Source organism: Panthera leo, chromosome D2, assembly GCF_018350215.1.
Source record: "Panthera leo isolate Ple1 chromosome D2, P.leo_Ple1_pat1.1, whole genome shotgun sequence".
NCBI lineage: Eukaryota > Metazoa > Chordata > Mammalia > Carnivora > Felidae > Panthera > Panthera leo.
The window spans coordinates 69,610,321-69,631,791 of record NC_056689.1 but is presented as its reverse complement, the minus strand read 5'-3'; the positions used below and the strand labels follow the sequence as shown (position 1 = coordinate 69,631,791).

General features: G+C 47.0%; 1 protein-coding gene across 29 annotated transcripts in view; it reads right to left on the bottom strand.

Moving 5' to 3' along the window:
• TCF7L2 (transcription factor 7 like 2) overlaps nt 1-21,471 on the bottom strand; it is a 212,719-nt gene that overhangs the window by 64,933 nt on the left and 126,315 nt on the right. The window lies entirely within an intron of this gene.

The window sequence follows — 21,471 nt, the reverse complement described above, 5'->3', positions numbered from 1 at the left end:
TGGGAAAAAAAAAATTTCTTAGCAATTTCCAGTTTGATGAGGCAAAGCATACTACCGCCACAGTCAACATACAGCAAGTTAAATGCACGCTCTCTCCCTCTACGTCCAGGCCTTGAAATAGCTTTTTGAGAATTAATAAATTATTCTGTTTGCTTAGGAAATTAAATGCTCCCATGCAAAGCCGTTACAATTAACACCACTAAATGTGTTAGGTTATACTAAAGAAATCCTCACAGCATAATTATATCAATGAGTCATTTAACTCACATATATTAATTCAATTTATCTTCATTTAGCACTGTGCAGACTGATGGATTGTCATCATTAGAAATGACAAAATTCCACACTGGAAGAAAACACAGACCTGCTAAGGCTACAACCTCTCCCAAGACCACACATCATTGCCTCCACGAAGGGTGCCCCCAAGGAATCGAGGGATGTATCCTCCACCAAGGACCAAACAGTCAGGGCTTCTGATCAGGACGAGAAAGAGTATCAACCAGAAACTCTGGAACCTACATACCAGTGTCAATAAAGAAAATTCCCATACAGAAATCACAATGGTAATGTGTCCTAAGAACATGAAGCATTATATATTTTTGGTATTAGAGAGAAACTGTCTAAAATACTCCTTGGGAAAATGCTACACAACAAATACCATTTCCCCAGTCATGCAACCTATTGATAAACATTTCTGATTTTTAAAAAACGAAGAAAAAAAGGAAGGAAGGAAGGAAGGAAGGAAGGAAGGAAGGAAGGAAGGAACCAAAGCAAACATATTAACTAAGAGAGCTCAGCTGGGGATACTATCAATAAAGACAGACATTAACGAGCAAAGCAATTCCAGGACTGTTCATCGGGATTTCCTTCTGAAAACTCATAGGATTAGAGAGGTCATGATTAAAATTTTAAGAACTATTGAGACCATATTTGACCTGTAACAGCTGAGGATCAAGCTAAACCCACCCTGATGGCCATCCTCGATTTTGAAAAGTGGAATCATGGTGGGAAATTCAAGGCTAAGTGACTGGCTTTGCATTTGATTCTTAAAAGGCTGATTTTTAGATTTAACATCTTAAAATATCGGACTCAATTATTTAGTTCACTCTTCCTCTTAAAAAGAGATCCCTGGCCCAAGGGAAGCAGAAATCTTTGGGTTTAAGATCCCCAAGATGGTATTATTTATCTCCAGCTTCTCTAATTCGGACAGTGGGGAATGAAGGAAATTAATTTTAGTTTTTGTAAATGCTGGTGGGAAAGGAGAGAGACCACAAAGCTCCCTGGGACTAGCAGTGTGTGCAAGGACTAACAAGAATGAAGGGTCACAGGTTCTAAAGGGGACACACCTCCTTTCTCAAGACTACGTTGCCAGCCACACAGAGCCCCCTTGAAGAGAACTCATCAACCCAGCCATTGCATCCAGCCCAGGTCAGACTTCCTTAGAAGGGAGGATGCCCTGTTCCCTCTGATTCATGTCTTCTTGGCCACTGACCAGTTAAGCGAGTACTGGGGGGCAAAAACTAAATAAGCACATCAAGCTTTCATAAGTTAGAAGTTTGTCGATCTGGTCAAAATTAAAACATGCCAAAATAACACACTTACTGGGATTTTTGCATTTATTTGCTAGAAAAGGGCTAGCTCTCCACATCTCCTCCACCCAACTGCAGAGAGGGATGCTTAAGAACTCGCAAGCTGTCAGGGTTTCACGGACTTGACAAGGCAGACCTGCACGGCCAGGGCTTGGGATGGTTTCCGGTTATAGAACTAAAAGACTCCTGTCACCCAGGAGGCCCCTAATTAAGTACTGCTGCAGCAATATGACAAAAATAAGGGAATCTGCTTTGCAGAGAACTGGGACTCTCTGCTAGAACCAAGAGTTGAAATCAACAAATGAACTGGAAAGGGAAGAAGTCATTTTCTCAATAGCAATGACACGTAGAAACTTACCAGAAAAGCTTAAAAGCCTAATAAAGGAAAAAGTCTTTAAAAAAAGAAGAAAAAAAAAAAAAAAAAAAAGAGGAGGAAGAGAAGAGGGTCGAAATATATGGACCTCCCTTTATCACCTCATATGCTTAAAATACATGTACTGCTCACCTCTGGACAAAGACAGCCTTCCATCAAAACATTAGAGGGGAGAGGAAGAGGACAGTAGAGGCCAGCGTGAGCCTCTGAAATCCACTGGTTTTCATTAACAAATAAATGATGTTTTCGTGGACTTTGAACCTTTGCTTTTCACAGCAAGTTTAGCAACAGTGCCAGGGAAAGTCACCCAAACCCAGTAAGTGGATTTAAACTCTACGAAGTAAGCATGGAGACTTGCCGTGCCCTTTACAACACGTGTGTGGTTTTTGAGACGTTAGGTGCACAACACGCTCAAGCCCCAAACTGCTGCTGTAGGTAATTAATTACAGGGCTAAGGGGAGGGGATTTTAAAGGAGAGCAAACCCTGCAGAGCCCTTCAAGTCACTTACTGGATGCTGATAATTTCACCCCTGACCCCATACTGGTGCTGGATGCCAAGGAAGAAACGTGTGTGTGTGTGTGTGTGTGTGTGTGTGTGTGTGTGAACATACCTAGCCCTTACACTGACAAGATAGCTTTTTACAGGCAAGACAGCCTCTTCCTCTTTCCTAAGCAACTTGTAAACACACCCAGAGGCTAACATACAATGGGCACAGCCAACAAATAATAAAGTAACATTGAATTATGTCATGCCTCCGCCACAGCTACGCCCATTGGCCGTCTCCGGGAGCACTGAGCCAATGTCCCTGCCACGGTGCAGTGCAGAGCGCGGTCTTGCTCCTCAGCATTAGGCACAGATGGAAAGCATGTTGCAATCGCTGCCTAAAGCAGACTATGAAACTGGTTTCAAATGCAACCAAGCATCTTCCTACAGTCTGGACTGCGGTGTTATTTTTTCAAAACCATCTTGTTTTCGTCTAGCACCTTTCTTCAAGGAAGTTTAGGAGGGACTATTTCCCCTAATCAAATAAAGCCTTACAATGACAACAGCCTCATTTTACAGACGGAGAAACATACACGCTCAGAGGATTTAGGAGAACTTATTCGAGATTAGATGGCTAGTAACTTTAGCAAATGGAAAAGAGGAAGAGAAACCATTGCTGCCATCGTCATGAACAGAGAACTCTTCCCTACATTCTCTCCTTCAGGAGTTACTGATTTAACAAATACTGATTCCCTGTCTATTTCATGTTCTAGGCACTACAGAGAAGTCAGTGAAACAACACAGAAGTCCTCGCCTTCGGGGAGCTTATAATCCAGAAGGCAACTATGATTTACAACTGTCAAAGAGCTAACAGATGCATTCCTGGACTACCTGGATGGTATTTGTACCATCCAGTCAAAGTCAACGTCCAACAGAAACCAGTTCTGTGTAACTACCCAGGCCAATGTTCAACTCCAATGATTCTGCCCCCTGAAAAATATAATTGAAAAGCTTGCTTTACATGCTAAAGAAGAAGCACGAGTTTTTCATCACTCCTTTTCTGTAGGTTTAAAACAATCCCAAATACCAAATTACGCTGTCAAATCATCGTGAGATGAACAGCTATTTGCACTGGAGGTCAGAGAACATCACAGGCTGAGGGAACGTGGTGTTAACAATCAGACGGTGTGTTTTTCACGCCATCCATAACTCGAGCTGTTGGCTATTTTGTTTGACCCATACAGTTGGCTAAATTAGTCCATGCTTGGGACAGAAACACCACTGGCACTCAGGGAGCAATCCTGAATGCCAATTAATACTAATTTGGATTTCTTCTCTTTGACCCAATACATAGCATGGGCTTTCTCGTACTTCCGTACTTAATTCCAGCACTATCTGAACTACATCTCCTCAAACTACTGCCATGGACTCTTAACATTTTTAGCTGATTTTCCAACTACAAATCAGATAAAATAAATAGATCTTGAGGTCAAGAGTCAGCAATTAGAATCTACTTCACCCTTCACTGTAATTTCGGGGCAGCCAAGCTTATAAGAAGAAGAGCTTCCTTTACCCAAAATGTGTGTATATTACATGGTTACCATCATGGCTTAAGTATGAATATACAGAACAAATTAAGCACCAGGCTAAGAAATGTCTGTTGTAGGAATTTACATATAAAAACATTACCACTGTACACACTTTATGTTAGCCAGTTTGACAACAAATTATATTTAAAAAAAAAACAAACAAAACATTACTACTGGAATACCTTTAAGGGGAAATTTTTTTCTTAAAAAACAAAACCAAAAAACCCTCCAAAAGACAATTCCAAAATCTTTCAAATAACATATTGGGATCATAAATTCTTTAAATACAGTTTCTAAAACTGATTTTTTTTTTTTTTTTAACAACTGTCAGGCTGTGATGGGCTGATGAAAAAGGTACCTGAACCCAGTGTAACAACTGAAAGTTCATTTTTATCTAAAGGGAAACATTTTTCTAAAAACGCATACTTCACTCAGGCAACATAGAGATCCAAAAGAATTGATTCCTCTAAAAGAATTTCTTAAATTCTTGAGTTTCTTAAATTCTTAAATTTCTTAAATTGTGGGGAAGAAGCCCACAATTAAAATGCTTGCTTTAAAATGAGGAGAAGACTAGGGGCGCCTGGATGGCTCAGTCGGTTAAGCGTCTGACGTTGGCTCAGGTCATGATCTCCCAGCTTGTGGGTTCGAGCCCCACATCGGGCTCTGTGCTGACAGCTCAGAGCCTGGAGCCTGCTTCGGATTCTGTGTCTCCCTCTCTCTCTGCCCCTCCCCTGCTCATGCTCTGTCTCTCTCTCTCTCTCAAAAATAAATAAACGTTTAAAAAAGTCAATAAAATGAGAAGACTAAAGTTTTTAATGTTTTCCCACCTGTCTCCTTAGTGGCTTCAACAGACGTATTTTTAAAGTGTAAGCACAGCAAAACTAATTTCTGTGTGAAATTTGCTACAACGTCAAGCAAGAGTCACTTTTTAAAAGATCTATAAAATAGTATATACCTTCTTTCTTTTTAAGCTTTTTTTTTAAAGTTTATTTATTTATTTTGAGAGCAAGAGAGGCAGGAAGGGGGTGGGGGGAGAGAGAGAGAGAGACAGAGAAAGAGAGAATCCCAAGCAGGCTCTGCACACTCAGTGCAGAGCCTGACATGGGGCTCAAACTCACAAATCGAGAGATCATAACCTGAGCCAAAATCAAGAGTCAGACACCTAACGGACTGAGCCACCCAGGCACCCCAAATAGTATATACACTCTGATGTAAACCACTGTTTAATTAAAATATCAAAATTGGGGCGCCTGGGTGGCGCAGTCGGTTAAGCGTCCGACTTCAGCCAGGTCACGATCTCGCGGTCCGTGAGTTCGAGCCCCGCGTCAGGCTCTGGGCTGATGGCTCGGAGCCTGGAGCCTGTTTCCGATTCTGTGTCTCCCTCTCTCTCTGCCCCTCCCCCGTTCATGCTCTGTCTCTCTCTGTCCCAAAAATAAATAAAAAATGTTGGAAAAAAAAAAAAATTAAAAAAAAAAAAATAAAAATAAAATATCAAAATTACCAGAGTGACAGGTAAAAACCAGCAAAACGAACTAAACATATATTGTGCGTCACAAGACAGACAATGGAAGTCTCTACTTTAACTAGAGCCGTCTGGGGGCTTAATTTCTACCCCTGGAGCGCTTAGGATGCCTAACTTGGGTCTCCAGCCCTCCCTATGCATCTCTTTTAAATTGCACAGCGCTCACTCCTCAATGCTGATACCAGTCTCTATTTTTACTGAGGCTGGCAAAACTGAGGCTCCCGGGGAATACAACCATCTCCCCTGGGCAGCACCGTAAGTGGTGCAGTCTGAATCTGTGCTTCTTACTCTTTCCAGCCCCAAGACCAAATCCCCTCCAAAGCAATACTACCCGGCAGAGGCAGGATGGAAATGTGCCAGCACAGCAGTTGGAAAGCAGGAAGTACCTGCTCCCGCCCCTGACGGACACATCAGGTGCGTGCACGCGTCTGTGGGTGCGTGTAAAACCTCCGTGTCGGTTGGGATTGCAGTGGCTCCCGTCACTAACCGAGGGGACAGGTGGCAGGTATGTTGCAGCACAACTAATACAGATAAACCCTCAATAGCCTATCTGCCTTCGGATTTTTTTTTTTTTTTTAATTTTTGGGACAGAGAGAGACAGAGCATGAACGGGGGAGGGGCAGAGAGAGAGGGAGACACAGAATCGGAAACGGGCTCCAGGCTCCGAGCCATCAGCCCAGAGCCCGACGCGGGGCTCGAACTCACGGACCGCGAGATCGTGACCTGGCTGAAGTCGGACGCTTAACCGACTGCGCCACCCAGGCGCCCCCACCTTCGGATTTTTTAAATACAACAGAGGCCAAATGCTACGATGAAGATCAGAAGTGCCTCTGAATGACCGGATGGCAAGAGGCAAGTTGCACAAAAAAGTCACTGGCAGGGAACTGGGAGAGTCTGTCATGCCTAAGGTGGAAGGAGTGATTTTTTAACAAATGTTTTTAACTGGATGCCTGGAGGAAAACAGCCACCTCCCTGCAGAAATGATGGCTGGGCCTATGGCAGGCAGCATCCTGCAAATGTGGAGGCAGAAAAGGCCCACATTCAGATGCACCCAGGGGGCAGCATGTGTATACAGTAGGGGGCTCTGCAGTGCTTCCTTGCGCAGCCCTATGACTGGGTTGGGGCGGGGCGGATTCCTTGGGGATAACACAAACCTAGAAAAGCAGTCAGTGTGGTGGCCACACTGATGCCTGGAGGTCTCCAAAGTCTTCCTCCTTTTCTTATTGCTGAGAAACAATGGCATCTCTATGCCCTCAATGGCTTCCGTGTGAGCCCCTCCCCCCCACAATGGCCCCATTCAATCCCCCACCAAGAGTGATTGCCCCAAGTTTAACGGCCGGTGTTAGGAGAGCACCGGATACAAAAGGAGGTGTTTCCAGGTTCAGTGAACACTTTACTTCCATTCATCAGAGAAGGAACAAAAGCGAATCCCCCCCTTTACCTCACGCAGGGCAGAGGCTGGGCTCTGCCATCCCCACCAAAACGCACCCTTTTTCTGGTGGGGGTGGGGACCACATTGTGTTTTCAGGTTCATAGTGCAAACAAGGTTCCTGATTGTTCCTACCTTCAACGCCAATACATGTGTATAAAAGTGGGATTCTTTTGCCCCTAAGAAGAGCCAAGAGGAAGCTGAGCCAAGAGCCTCAGGAGGGGACCCATGAGGGCAAAGAGAGAAAATGGTTCCCAAACGGCAACCAGCAAGGTCAGTAGATGGACCTTAAATTATACTTTGGAATCATTATTAGGAAAATAGCCCACCCCTTTCTTTGCTTTAAATTTTTATTAGGGTTTATTGCTGTTTTTATTAAGGAACCTAGTGTTTACTTTGTATAATTGTTATAATTACGAAGTACTCCTGCTAACTTGACCAGTATAGGCTACTAAAGAAACACCATTTGACATAACGCAAAGTGTTACTTCCCTAACTGCAAGTGATTGATATACCTTGATCTTGACCACAGATTTCTATAGGAATCTTGGGTATCAGTCAACAGCCCTGATTTACTAGTTGGTCATAGGGCTCAACAATTTTTTTTTTTTTTTTTGGACCTGTAGAGTTTACATGAAGTACTAAGACTCGAAATAGCACAAATCATCCCTCCCTTCTCAGTGAGACACCCACCCACCCCTCTACCCAGCCAAGCTGGATTAGTCATACTAAACATAGCCCATTCCCAACCAACTCTTCAAGCTTTGGCAGGCCTAGCCCAGCTGACATTCCAGGCCCAGTTTAACATTACATAATGAGAGTTTCCCCTCCCATCATGGGCTGCAAGTCAAAACAAACCTGCTGAACTCGGAAGCAAGGTACCAGCTCATGTCCCAGTTACAGGACATGGGACCACATGGGGTAGAAGAGAGCTCTTAGCGAAAACTTAAAAGTCACGGGTGAAGTGAATCTGTTCTTATTGTGGTCAACTCAAGTCATACTATGAGTTCAAGTACTGGAGATCCCCAACCTAGACGCTTTCCAAGTTTTATCACACAGTGTTGGTATCAGACTTGTTTTCAATGAATCATTTTCACACATTTCTGTGCGTGACTTTTTAACAAAAATCCAGAAAGCAACACTGTGAAAGAATCCCCAAGTACCAGTCCTCTGGGAAAGGTGGTAGGATTATACAGGAGGATACAATTCCCTGCCAAAGAGTCGTTGTCCCTCCAGCATTCAAAACACAAATGAACGGTAAGATCTGATTTCCCATGTATTGCTAAAGCACATTCACTGCTGGAAAAGTTTCCAATACTCTCTATGTATGAGCTACAGCTCACCTCTTCCTAGTTAACTTCCAACAGAAAATCCTATTAGTACGTGATCAACACCATCATGAACGAGCCTCTGGATCATCGTTATGTCAACACCCAGAGCATCCCAGAAAATGAGGATTTCCCGAATGGAAATCAAGCGAATTCCTAACGAACGTGCGTAACTTCAACACACCAATCTAGAAAGAGCTTCAGATCAACGGCACTTGACAGGAATGGTCCACAAAGTCAAACGACCTTGAATCAGAGGTGACAGAATGGAAAGAGAAAAGCCAAGAGGACCCGATTCTAGTCTTGACACCTGACCGTATGACGTTCTGGCAGCCATCTCCTCCCTCCGGGCCTCAGCTTCCCACGTTTACAGAAAGGACTGGACGAACAGGCAGGTTTGATCACCAGAGACCTCTCCCAATCCTGAAATCTTATAACTGATTCTACCAACCCACCCACCCTGACCACAGTGAACAAAGTACTCTCTGGTTGGGGTTACATGCACCAGGAATTGTTTGTGCCAATATGTTAAGCCACTCGGGTCCACTTCTCTGACCTGGCTTATTTCAGTTGTCTGGCACTGGCATCCCAGGCCCGTGTATACAATGACCTCACCAAGAGCTCACTACCTGTTTGGTAACACTCAATGTGTTGTTATCTCCTTACCCACAAGACGGTCCCAGTCAATCTCCTTAGATCACCTTTATTATTATTATTTATTAATTCTGGAGACCACATCTTTTCTTAATAAACCAGGAGCCAAACTAAAAACATTGATCCCCAGAGCATGGAGGGCTGTTGGCCCTATTCTAAATAGCTCCAGCTTAACGGTGCTTTTAGAATTATCTTTCTTTCCCCTCCTTCTAAACTGTTAAAGACTAGAACGCTCGGACGCTGATCCGTTTGGAGCCCACAGAGGATGTGTCCCACAGACAGGCGTACATAGATCTTTGTGGTTGGAAGAGAGGCAGAGCACGGACTTGATGTTGAATGAGCAAGAACAAAAACATGGTGAGAAATCCCATTAGGGGGACAAAATGGAGGAGTGAAGGCGGGAAGTGAGGAGTGAAGAAGCAGAAAAATGGGGCTGGCAGCATCTAAGCTATGCATGGTAACTCTCCAAACTCCAAAGGCAGGCTTGTCCACAAAACTCCCTCTTTAACGTGGCTTTCTTTGGCAGCCTCACTACCAAGCCCATTGACACCAACATGGAGGGATCCAACCACTGCGGGAGTTCAGATTTCTCCAGGGGGCTCTGGAGGCAGCTTCTTCTGATGATGCTTCAGAAAGGAGCAGACCTCAGGATGGACTCAAGCCATCTTGCTCCTACCCTTATCCCCAGCACCAGAATGGCACCTGGCTCAGCAGCGTTCACTGACATCATGCTAAATGGGCCCAGGCTGTCCCAAGAGCGGGTGTCTCCGTTGTGTTATCCCAAGAGTCCACAAGACCTGTCTTTCAGGCTTTTTCATAATTTGTGTGCACAAGCAGTAGATGCCTGTCCTACAGACTCAAGTGAACGGCCTTTATGACAGCTGTCAGAAGTCCGATGTCTGAATAAGCGGGGGCTGAAATCCCTGCTTCACGCCATTACTTCTGGGCCCCCTTTAATCCTCATCCGCCAAGGTAGAGAGATGACACCGCCTTGTCTACCTTAGAACCTGGCCTGGGAACCAAGCCCCCAGCCAACCGGAAGAGTAGAATAAGCATTCCCGGAGTGTCACCCGATATTGCCAAAGATAGGGCCAGATCGTCAGGCACTGTAAAAAACCAGAAGTGGGGCTCAATAAGGCCGAGACATTCGAGATTAAGTTGAAAGGGGAGCTTACGATGTATTTTGCAGGCTGTCTGCAAGTCCATTAAGACACTGTACCCTTTGTCCTAAAATTATAGGCTACTGTATACTATACTGTGGGATCACCAAAAAAAATTACTCTGAATGCCTTGCCCTGAAAGGGATAAAGAGGAGGCCGGGCGATGGTAGCATTAGGGGTAGAATCTTCTAAGCGTTTTCCCCCAGTGCTGCTTGCTCTATGCCCCTCCCTGGTGTCCAGATGACATCTATTAAATTCAGGCACTGCTCCACAAGGGATCTTGGCCTCTGGCTAGAAGAATAGCATCAAAATATTGCTTGCTAACAACCCATAAATTTAAACAATCAGGATGGCAAGAGGAGGTTGCCTGGGAATCATCACAGAAGAGAAGTCAAAAGCAATGTGGTTTCAAATGGGACACACAGACAGACACCCCTCCAGCAGGATGTTCCTTCTTTCACAAAGGCAAATCCTTAGGCTCCCACGAGGATTAGGAAATCGTCTCTTCACTCACGTGACCACTTACAGTCTTGAAACTCCAAGGAAGGTTTTGGCGGAGATGGGAGGGGGTGAAGGATCTCCAAAGAACAGCACGTCTGACTTGACTGAAGGCATCAACTCAGTTGACCCATGGCCCATCCTCAATGTTGGGAAGGGTGTGAGTGAGGGGAACAACACAGACACGCAAGGGCACCGATGTCATTCAATGCACCCAAGTGGGGCGCAGCTTGAATAATCAGAGTACAGTCCTAGAGTCCCAGGGACACTGAGACCTGGGAAAGTCTCTTGACCTGGGAAGAGGCCTGGCTCGCTCCCACTGCCACAGTGCCGTCCACATGATGGACTTTTCCTCTGCCTCCTAACTAGCCCACCATCATGGGGAGTGGAGTGCGGCAGAAAGGACCACACGCTGCGCAAAATATATGCTTTATGCTCTGGTCCTCACACCCACTCACACAGAAGACATACCATTAATAAGGACCAAAAAATGTGGGCTTCCTCCCAGAGCCACCTTGTACAGAACCCCTCCCGTCCTCAGCAATCCCCTTTACCATTATTTGGTTCCGCGTCCTGACAAAGGAGGAGGTGAAAAACATGGGCTCCTCAGCATTTACACATCGAAAGCCCGCTCGGCAAAAATAAGCTTTCCTCTTGCAAGACCTGTTTTAATCATTCCACCAAATGGCCTAATTTTTTTTCCCTTCATTTGCGGGATCCCAGCAATTTTTTACCGTGGGTGGTAACAAGAGTCTAACTGTTTCTAATTATTTAAAAAACAAAGCCACACACACAAAACCAAACAAAACAAAAAGCGAGGCTGCCAATTGCCAAGAGACTCAGAAGCCACAACTTCCGGTAATAAAGACTTTTCTTTCCAACTATCATAAACCGGCGTATCTGGAGAGCATCTGTGTGTCTGCTCAATGCCTCCCGTCCATGACGGGGGTGCGCTGGGCCCATGCACATGTTACAGAACAGAGGGAGCCGGCATGAGAGGGAGGTGAGCCCCTCGCCTTTGCAAACATATGAAGACTCAGCCTTCCAGCCCCAGCCCTAACCAGGCAGCGGAACCATGGACACATTCTTCTTGAAAATTGTGTGCCACGATTTCCCTCTCTTTAACCATGAGGAAGACGGTACCAACCTGGTGGAAGAATTGAGGTAACAGATGAAAACCACTTCGGCCAGAGCTGCTCTATAGGAAGCACTCAATAAGCTACCACTACCTTATTTATATATAAAATGGGAAGGGAACAGTGTTAGTTTTTCTCTCATGGGGTAGCTGTGAGGGCAAAACAAGAATATTTTGAAACCCTGGAGCCGATGCCCCGAAGGACTGCAATTTCTAACAAATGGTGGGGAGTATTAATACTAAACCACACCCCCCACCAGGGGGCGAGTTCTTTCTTCCCACCAAAGAGATGCATTAAAAAATACCCACTGAGAATTAATAAGGAAGAGCTAACGTCGACAGATGTTTACCAGGTTCCACATACGCCATCTGCCTTACATACGTAGGTTCACTGAAATCTCCCACGAAATGAAGGTAGATACAAAATGGGAAAACTTAGACCCCTAGGGGGGCTTCAGGAAGAAGCGTGTGGTCATTCAGCTGGCCAGTCACAAAGCCAGAGTTTGAATTCATGCAATCTCCACCCCAGGCTCCTGATCGTTTCATTACAATCTCTGCAATAACTACCACCAAGGACCCGAACAACGTTCTCTCGTCTTTTGAGGCAAGAGATCTCATCCGAAACGGCCTTGCGAGAATTACAGTTTTATCATTAAACCTGAAAGCCAGACTAACAAGTGGATCGTTTTCAGGGAGAGGAAAGCCGATGGGAAGACTGTGCTATTAAAAACCCAGGAGGAGGAGATCGACACTGAAGAAGGCAGGAATTTCTTTGGGCTAACTCGAACCTCCATTTCCACAAAACGCCCCTGTTCCACTCAACATGCAAAAAGAATCCAGTACAATCCTCCACTGTCCGACCCGGCTTTCTACCCCACTTGTTAATCATGCCTTGAGGGGGGCAGTAAGTTTAACTGCAGACAGTCAATTCGGTTAATGGAATTCTAAGCCCATCAGTTTTCAGCTGGGAGGATGAGAGAACCTTTCACTGTGTTTCTCTAAAGCAAATATTTAGTGCTTTCATCTTTTAGTGCCCTAACAGGAGATCTGTCACCCAAATAAAAAAAATAAATAAACCTTCTCATGTGGGTGTTTGTAGAAATGGTACCACGTCTCCAACGTCACTCAGACAAATGGCGAGGACTTTCAGAGAGGAGCTGAGCTTTTTGCGTGCTCTTCTAGAAGCAAGTTGGAGAGTTGTGGCACCGGGCCCCGTGCTTACACTTGCACCACGGGGGAAAATAATGTCACTGCCGCCTGTCTCGAGTCCTCTATCAGTGCAATCCGGATGCAGAAATGCAACTTGCTCCTACCCTGCTGTACTCCTCTTGTTCTGCCGAGGTACCCAGGCTTGTGTTGCTTTGCTTCGTGTGTGTTGTTGCTCTTGTCTTCCTTAAATGGAAACCATTCATTCTTCTCCCACTTGGAAGTCATTCCTCTACAGGAATCTGTTGCCCGACAATGAAAGTTTCTTATCAGCAAAACTCGCTCATCTTAGCTGAATCATCGATGCCCTGAATCTACCAAACTCTTCAGCCTGGCAAGCGAGAGGCTGGGAGGAGGGGTGCGGAGCCAGGAAAGTTGGGTTACAGTTGGGTTACTTTTGTAGAAGTCAGTTAGAATCCTTTCTCCTGATTCCGGGGGGGGTGGGGGGGGGGTGGGTTTAGATGCCAGAAAACCAGAAGGAGAGTTACGACCGTGTTTCTGGATGTCTCTCCCCCTACGATTTCTGCTTTCTGCACCGGGTCACTGTTTCCACTTCTCAACTGGCTGCAGTGGCAGGTTTCCAAGTAATTACAAAGACGGGAATTAGATGACACAACAATTTACATGTGTACGATCGCTTGTACCTTCCCCAGCAGAATCCAAGGCAAAGGCGTCATCTGCTGTCCAGTCAAGTGTGACCCTCTGAGCGGGGCACCTTTGAGGTCACCTCTGCTCATTTCTCGAGAGGAGGACAGGCACTCACACAGGATCCTCATCACATACATGTCCCTGCAGTGCACTTTCCCCTAGGAAAGCATTAGCTCTGAACCACCACGGCCTTGCCACGCACACCCCTGCTCACGCCCCTGCTTGTCCCAGCACCTGGGACATACCACTGATCACGAAAGCACCTCAAAATCCCTGGTTTCACCTAAGTAATGGCATAAGTGAGGACAGCCTGGGAGAACCACGCTGGGCCACCAAAATCTACAGAAAACACAGCATCCTCATTTTACACATTATGCCTAAACCTTGACAATCTGTCCCGACATCTGCGAAAGAGTAATATAGATAATTCAAGCCGGAATATTCCAGAAGTTGTTTCATATCACATTGCCGTCTATACTGGTGGCAATAACGTACATCCTTTATCCTTGATTCATTTTTTTTTTTTCCCCTTTGGTCACTGTCAAACTTAGCTTGAATTCCCCTAAATCCACGAGGTGGCCCAAAGCATACTGGGTAGATGCACAAGAAGAGCCAGTATAAAAGCCAGAAAATCCCACCAAGACTTGTCAATAACTAACAAGCTCACAAGCAAGGCACCACGGTTACGTCTCGTTTCCCGAAGTAGGCACAAAGACCAGAGCAGAGATTCTGATAACCGACAGTGGAAAACGCATGTCTCCAAGAGAGAGACGAAGCAAGTCAGTGCTGCCTTTCAAATGGTAAAAATGGTCACGCTAAACCCCACGTCTCCTGTGACACACCTCCAGCAGATGGGTGTGTATAAGGCAATGGAGCCCTTCTGTATCCTGATGGCAGCGGTGTTAATACAGATTCGCGCGGAAATTCATAAAACTATATACAGACCGAAAGAAAAGTCGATGTTGTTGGATGACAGATTTTAAAATACGGTTGACCCTTGAACAACCAGAGCGGGGAGGCATCAGGAAAACCAACCCCACATCGTCAAAAATCCAAATGTAGGGGGCGCCTGGGCGGCTCAGTTGGTTAAGCATCCGACCCTTGATTTCGGCTCAGGTCATGAGATCCATCTGCTGGGCAAGAAGCCTGCTTGGGATTCTCTCTCTCCCTCTCTCTCTGCCCCTCCCCCCACCCACGCCCTCTCCCCCATTAAATAAACAGTTAAGAAAAATCCATCTGTAACTTTGTCTTCCTCCAAACTTAACTACTAATAGCCTATCGTTGACCAAAAGCCTTACAGATAAACTATCAATTAACACGTATTTTATGTTTTATATGTCACATGTCTTATATACTATATTCTTACAATAAAAGAAGCTACAAAAGAGAAAACATTACTAAAAAAATTGTGAGAAAGGAGTGCCTGGGTGGCTCAGTAGGTTAAGCATACGACTTTGGCTCAGGTCACGAACGCACGGTTTGTGAGTTCGAGCCCTGCGTTGGGCTCTGTGCTGACAGCTCAGAGCCTGGAACCTGCTTCAGATTCTGTGTCTCCCTCTCTGTCTCTGCCCCACCCTGCTTGTGTTCTCTCTCAAAAACAAACAGATAACTATTTTTAAAAACAGAAAAGGAAAGAAAGTTGTGAGGAAGAGAAAATACATTTGTAGTCCTGTACTGGACTCATCCAAAAAAAATCCACCTATAAGTGGACCCATGCGGTTCAAACCCACGTTGTTCAAGGGTCAGCTGTGTGTGTGTGTCTGTCTATGCGTCTGTGTTTACTTATTTATTTACTTACTTATTTTTAAAACCTACATCTCAAAAGAACCTTGGTCACCAGACCTAAAATCAGGGGCACAAAAGCGTATGGAGTAAGAGCCAGACTGAAAAATGGACTGTTGCAGGTGGCCCCATCAAGCAGAACGGCAATGAGGAAAGGCCAGCACGGGAACCCGATCTGAGTACGCGCTGCCGTCCAAAGCAGGGCAGGGCCAAGGAGAAAGGAGGTCCCGTTCCGTTTAGGAGCAAACACAGCCGCGCATCAGGACAGCCGCAGGCCCAGAGATGCCCCACTTCCCTTCGGAACCGCACGCTTTTCTGAAGCCCGCAGAAGATGCGACAAGCGATCTTCTCCTCCTCCGCTCACCTCCAGCCATCTTTCGCATGTGTTCTGGAAAAAGCGGCCAGAGGAAAGAAACATCCGAGCGACGGAGCTGTGAACAACCAACAGACCGGATGTCTTTCCGGGCGGTCACAAATGTTGTCTACTTTCTGCTGGAGGGGCTCCTCATTTCGCAGGAAGAGGGGCCCTCTCACCTGTCACCCTGGCTCCCGGAGAACCACCGGGCCTGCCAGAAACCCCAGCGTGGCGAGCCAGGCCTAGCAGCAGTGATCGAAAGCTCCCCGATCCCTCTGCCCCGGCCCCATAGCTCATGTTCAGTCCCACGTCCTCTCCCGCCAGCTCTGTTTTCCTAAGCAGCAAGAGGCCACGGCCGGGGTGCGGGGCTGCGGTGCAGGGGCTCCGACAGAGCCTGGCAGACACGGTGGCCGGCAGGGTGGGGAAATACACCGAGCAGGGCAGCCACACGCCTTCCGTCACCCCGATCCCCACCCCCCCACCTCCCTTGCTTCTCTCCTTCTTTCTCTGGTGACTTTAGTTCCTTCCCACGGGGGAAGGAAGGAACAGACTCTCCCAAACAGCAACCTTCACTCTGGGCACACGCAGTCCTCTTCTTCGACCTTCCCAGAGAGAAAGGCGGCCCAGCAGACGGCGCGCTCGCACTGGGTGGCATGGCCCCAGACACGTGCGTGAGCACACGGACAGGCACACGGGCCCCAGGAGGTTTCCAGCAAAGTTGAGAACTCCGTGGCTGTGCAAAGGCCACCTCCTTCCTCATTTTCAGCTCCAGTAGAGGGGGCCAGCGACTGATGGGAGAGGACCGCCACGGAAGGGACGGCCAGCACCTGAACCTGGCCCCACCAAGGATCCTAGGCCACTTCTATCACCTTCCTCCCGGCAGCAAACCAAAACAGGGCGGGGACATCTTTCACTACTGCCTTTTTTTAATGCAACAGGCTTGAAAGGGGACTTTCGGAGATGTGATGGAGAAAGCTGGCAGCGTGTGAAATGAAGGAGGGAAAACGATCTATTTCCTGGTATTGCCTCTTGCTAAGCTCGCAGCAGCTGAGGTAATTAATACCTTTTGAATAAGGTGCAGAGGACTGGCCTGATAAGGAAGGATGAAAACCGAGATCTCCTACTCTGCTTACCTGACAATAATTGCCCAATAAAAATGAATAAACGCAGCTCCGGAGTCTGGGCTGAAATACGGTTCCTATCTGTTCTTTAAAGTCCACGCATCTACCTCAGTGACGTCACTAAAGACACCAAAAGCAGCACTCTGAGAAACAGAGAGATCACGGCAGACAGACAGACACACAGACTGATGTGACAGGTAAGGTCACAGCCACTAGTGCAAAGCATCCACTCCCTCTCTTCAGCTGCCGACCGAGTCATCTGATGGAGGGGGAAACGTGTTAAGGAATAAAAAAAAAAAATCTGAAGGCTAATTTCAACTCTCCCTTGACACAGTTTAGCCCTTTAAAAAGTGATCTGCTGCCTCACAGAATTACAAAAGGGGAGGACCCAACACAATAAACCGTGCGGGTGATAACATATCACGCATCAAAAGCCAAGTCTTCTCTATTAATGACCTTTGTCACATGGGATGCAAAGAAAACATGTGACTCACAGGAATAGGGGAAAGGAGGCAGTCACAAAGATAAGAGCCGTGATACAGTCTGGGGCGTCCCAGCGGATGTGAGGCGGCCCGAGAGGTGGGGACGCAGGGCAGGGGACACTCACACCTTCCACACGGGCGAGCTCCTCAGAGGCCCTCCGTGTGCTCGGTGTGCCTGGGCTTCCAACTTTGTAGACCAGCCTCACCGGGTGGGAGGAAGTAAGAAGTGAAAAGCACAGCATTCACAGCCTGCAGTCCAAGGAATGGCAAACACGTGGGGAATAGGGCCTGGAATGATCCTTTCCCGCTCTGGGCCTATCTTCCCTGTGCAAGCTGTGTCCAAGCTGGGTCAATCACGTAGGAAGCAGGCTACATCATGATGTGCTGGGAATGGGATTCCACTGAGGCATTAGGGATCCCAAGCTGGGCACGACAGTGTCCATTTCTACGACCGAGGGGACTAACGGGTAGAGGAAATCAACGCGTTCGTTGAACCTTCCAAGAATTCAACGGGACGCTTTGCGAGTAGAGAAGGAGAGCAAGAGGAAATAACACAATAATGTGGGTGGTCCCGCTAGCGATCCCACCCTGAGAACGAATCTGGCCGGGGGGATCTTGCTGGTGCAGTGGCACAGAATGGCCCAGGGCCGTATGCACGAAGCTACGGGTCCCACGCATCATGAGGGCATTATGGAATGTCTGGACTCATTTTGCCTTGTCATTTCCAACTCACATCCGCTCCCGCCTGTGATGCAACTGCCCTGTAACAGTGGAATTTTAGAGACAGTCTGTTTGCACCGGGGCCATGACGAAGCACGTTGAGGGAAACCCACGTCTTGAATGGACAACCATGAAAAGTTTTACAGAGAGTCTCCACTGCACACATCACACTCAGGAAGGTGTCTCCATCGCCAGAGATGTAAAATAAACAGAAAACAATTGCACACAGTATGAGGTGAGGCCCGTCTGTGATTTTTAAAACACACCTTCTGAAAGAATGGAAGGACGTCTGTCACAATATTAACTTGGCCTTTGAGAGGTACTTGTACTGTTTTCTCACTGCTTCTCTATGTCGTCAGGAGTAAGACGACAACTTAAACATTCTAGCTCAACAGAATGCTTGCAAAGTTGCAATGCAGAGACTTATAAAGCAAATACTTGCCTTCTAATGTACTTTGTTGTATAAATCCAGATTTTCCGTACATAACATGTATTGAAAGATAGAGTACGAAGGAAATGAAGCAGTCTCTACATTTGTTTCAGTGACTAATAAGCAAAAATAAAACTTCAGCTGTGATGCCACGCTTTTTAGAAATCAGACATATAATAAGCCACAGATTTATAGGATGTGGTCTAATAAACCTAAGAAAAGTTTCATTTCCTCCTCGCCAAAATGGTTCACTCCCTGTCTATGCGACTAGCTTTGCAAAGTTAGCAGACGTCTTTTTTTTTTGTTAAATGTGTAAATTGAGAGATTTAACGAGCACCAACAATAATGTGCCCCCCTGAATACACGCACGCGCGTGCACACACACACACACACACACACACACACACACACTCCCTCCCTCCCATATCCTTAAATATGAAATAAAAACAGCCTCCACGCTAGCAAAAAGGTAGGTTACCCAAAACACCAAAAGGGACAGCGTTTGCCATCTTGTTAATCCAACCACTGATCAGCAAAAATTTATACAACCCCCGAAAAGGGGGAAGCAGGGAATAAGGGAAGGATTCAGACAAAGAACTTTTTAAAACGGTGCTTGCCAGCATTTCCGTGAAAATAGCATTAACTTAGCAATTACGGGAAAAAACACTCTTTCTTATCTGAACGCACTTATGCCACGGGTCCCGCCCTATTATGGTCACTATTAGACATGTTAATAGCCCCAATGTAATGACTGTGTGGCCAGCTTTAAAAGGTATGTGAATAGCTAACTAGAAAGAAGTGACTCATGCCGGCCCAGGTGAATATTGATTTTCTTAGTCATAATTACTCAGTTGGTCTACCAACTTTAATTCTCTGGAGGGGAGGGCTCAAGGGATAGACTCCAGCCGCCTGGTAAGAAAAGACAGGGAAGGGACAACGAAAGTTAAGTATGGCTGGGGTACGAAGTATCCTGCGTGTGGCACTGGTGAATGCCACAAAGTCACCCGATGTGACTGTGAATGTCCTGAATCAAAAGCTTCCTCCCAGCCCCTGAGAGGGGAGAGTGTTGAACAGGACCCAACACATCTTCTTTAGCAAGTGGAGGATGGTTAGTATCCTCCCCTGAACCGTGTGCCATTGCCATGGTCCTCATTAACAGCAGTTCTAAGGCTACGCCCCTGTGCCGTGTGCTCCTCAGCAGTTGCTATACTTCCCTGTAGCTCACTTGCAAAAGGGGATCACAGCATCTCCCTCTCAGGGTTGTCGGCGGGTCCTAGAGAGTTACTGGAAGCTCAGTGCTTACAGGAAGTGCCTGGCCCATAGGGGGCGCTGTGTTGCATCTCACTCTGATCAGTACTTCCAGGGATCCTGGTAGCTGCCCCTGGCGAAGCAGGCGAGGCTGGTCTGCCACCCCCATCCCCTTTTACAGACACACGGAGCGTGTCACAGTGGGGTGAAGCCCCTTGCCAACAGAGGTGAGGGAAGGCTGGACTCAATCCTATGAGAGAGAGAGGACACACGTGAGCTAGGGCAGAGAGAAGGGGGAGAGAGAATCCCACGAGAGAGACAGAGAGAGAGAGAGAGAGAGAGAGAGAGAGAGAGAGAGAGAAGCGGGACTCATCAGAAGCGGGGCCCGAACTCATGAACCATGAGATCATGACCTGAGCCAAAGTCAGATGCTTAACCGACCAAGCCACCCAGGCGCCCCCTACTTCTGACTCTACTCTGGCGTGGGTTCTGCTGTGCTAACCCAGAGCCACCTGGAGCACAGCCACGCTGGGATTTCCCTATCCCACTGCAAATCCTGAACTAGTAAGTACTGCAAATAATACCTAAGTAGCTTCCGTGAAAACGTCCACAGCAAAGCAAGCCCATCGCATGGACACACATGCTCCTAGAACCTTGCCGAGTGTTTGTGCTGGTCGCCAGCAACTCTGGCCAAGCCCCACTTTGTACGCTTCCGCTCACTGGATGCTCACAGCAGCCCCTGTGTGACTCCCCCTTCACCGGCAGAGAAACCGAGGCACAGAGCAGCTGCGTAACTTGCCCAAGTCCCCACAGCCCATGAGGGGGCGTCTGCGTGTCTGGCCTATTCCCGATTTAGGGATTTAGACCCAATGCTGGAAGCGGGGCATGTCAGGGCTTCCCCCAGAAGAGGTTTCTGTGTCCTGAGGGCAAAGCGGAGACATGAACGCAGTCGCTGGCCTCAGAGATCTCGAGTTATAAGGAAGAAACCCAGTCTTTCTGTTTCATTTTCCTCATACTCAAAATGGGTGCCTAGTTCTCCTTTATCTGCCTCGTAACTCTGACCAAAGATTAATGAGTTACCATTTGCCAGGCCGCTGGGGCAGGAATAACTATACGTGCAGTGTGTGGCCTTATCATCCAGGGTCAGAATGGACAGCCGGCTGCACTTGTTAAAACCTGGGCCAGGGAGGGGCTGCTGAGAAAAGGCTTCGCTCAGGCCATGGGCTGGTGCACACAGAGGGAGGCCTCCCTGTCCTGTCACACCCAGACCCAGTAAAGAACACGGGCCTTACGTGTTCACCGGCCCAGGAAATTGGAGTGCAGGCACCATCGTGGGTGGAGAAGAGGGCGTTTCCAAAGAGACCAGGAACATCTTCAGTTTTGTTTACATCTGGCCAAAGCGGGGGCCATCACATAGGAAGATATTCACAAGACGCTAATGCACCGAGTTACTAACCAGAGTTAGGACACGTTGCGGTGCACGGAAGCACCCTCGGTGTCGCCTCAAGTGGGAAGAAGATACAAAAGTGTAAACAAAGTATGATTCCGATCCTGTGGAACACTTTTAAAGTTTCGACACAGGGATGCCGGGGAAGAAACACAGCCAAATATTAAGGGATTATAAATGGGTAAAAAAGACGGTGGGTGTGCACATTTTCTTCTCTATGTTTCTCCACGTGTTTTCAGTTCTCTTAAAGGGCTGCCTACTACTTCTTACA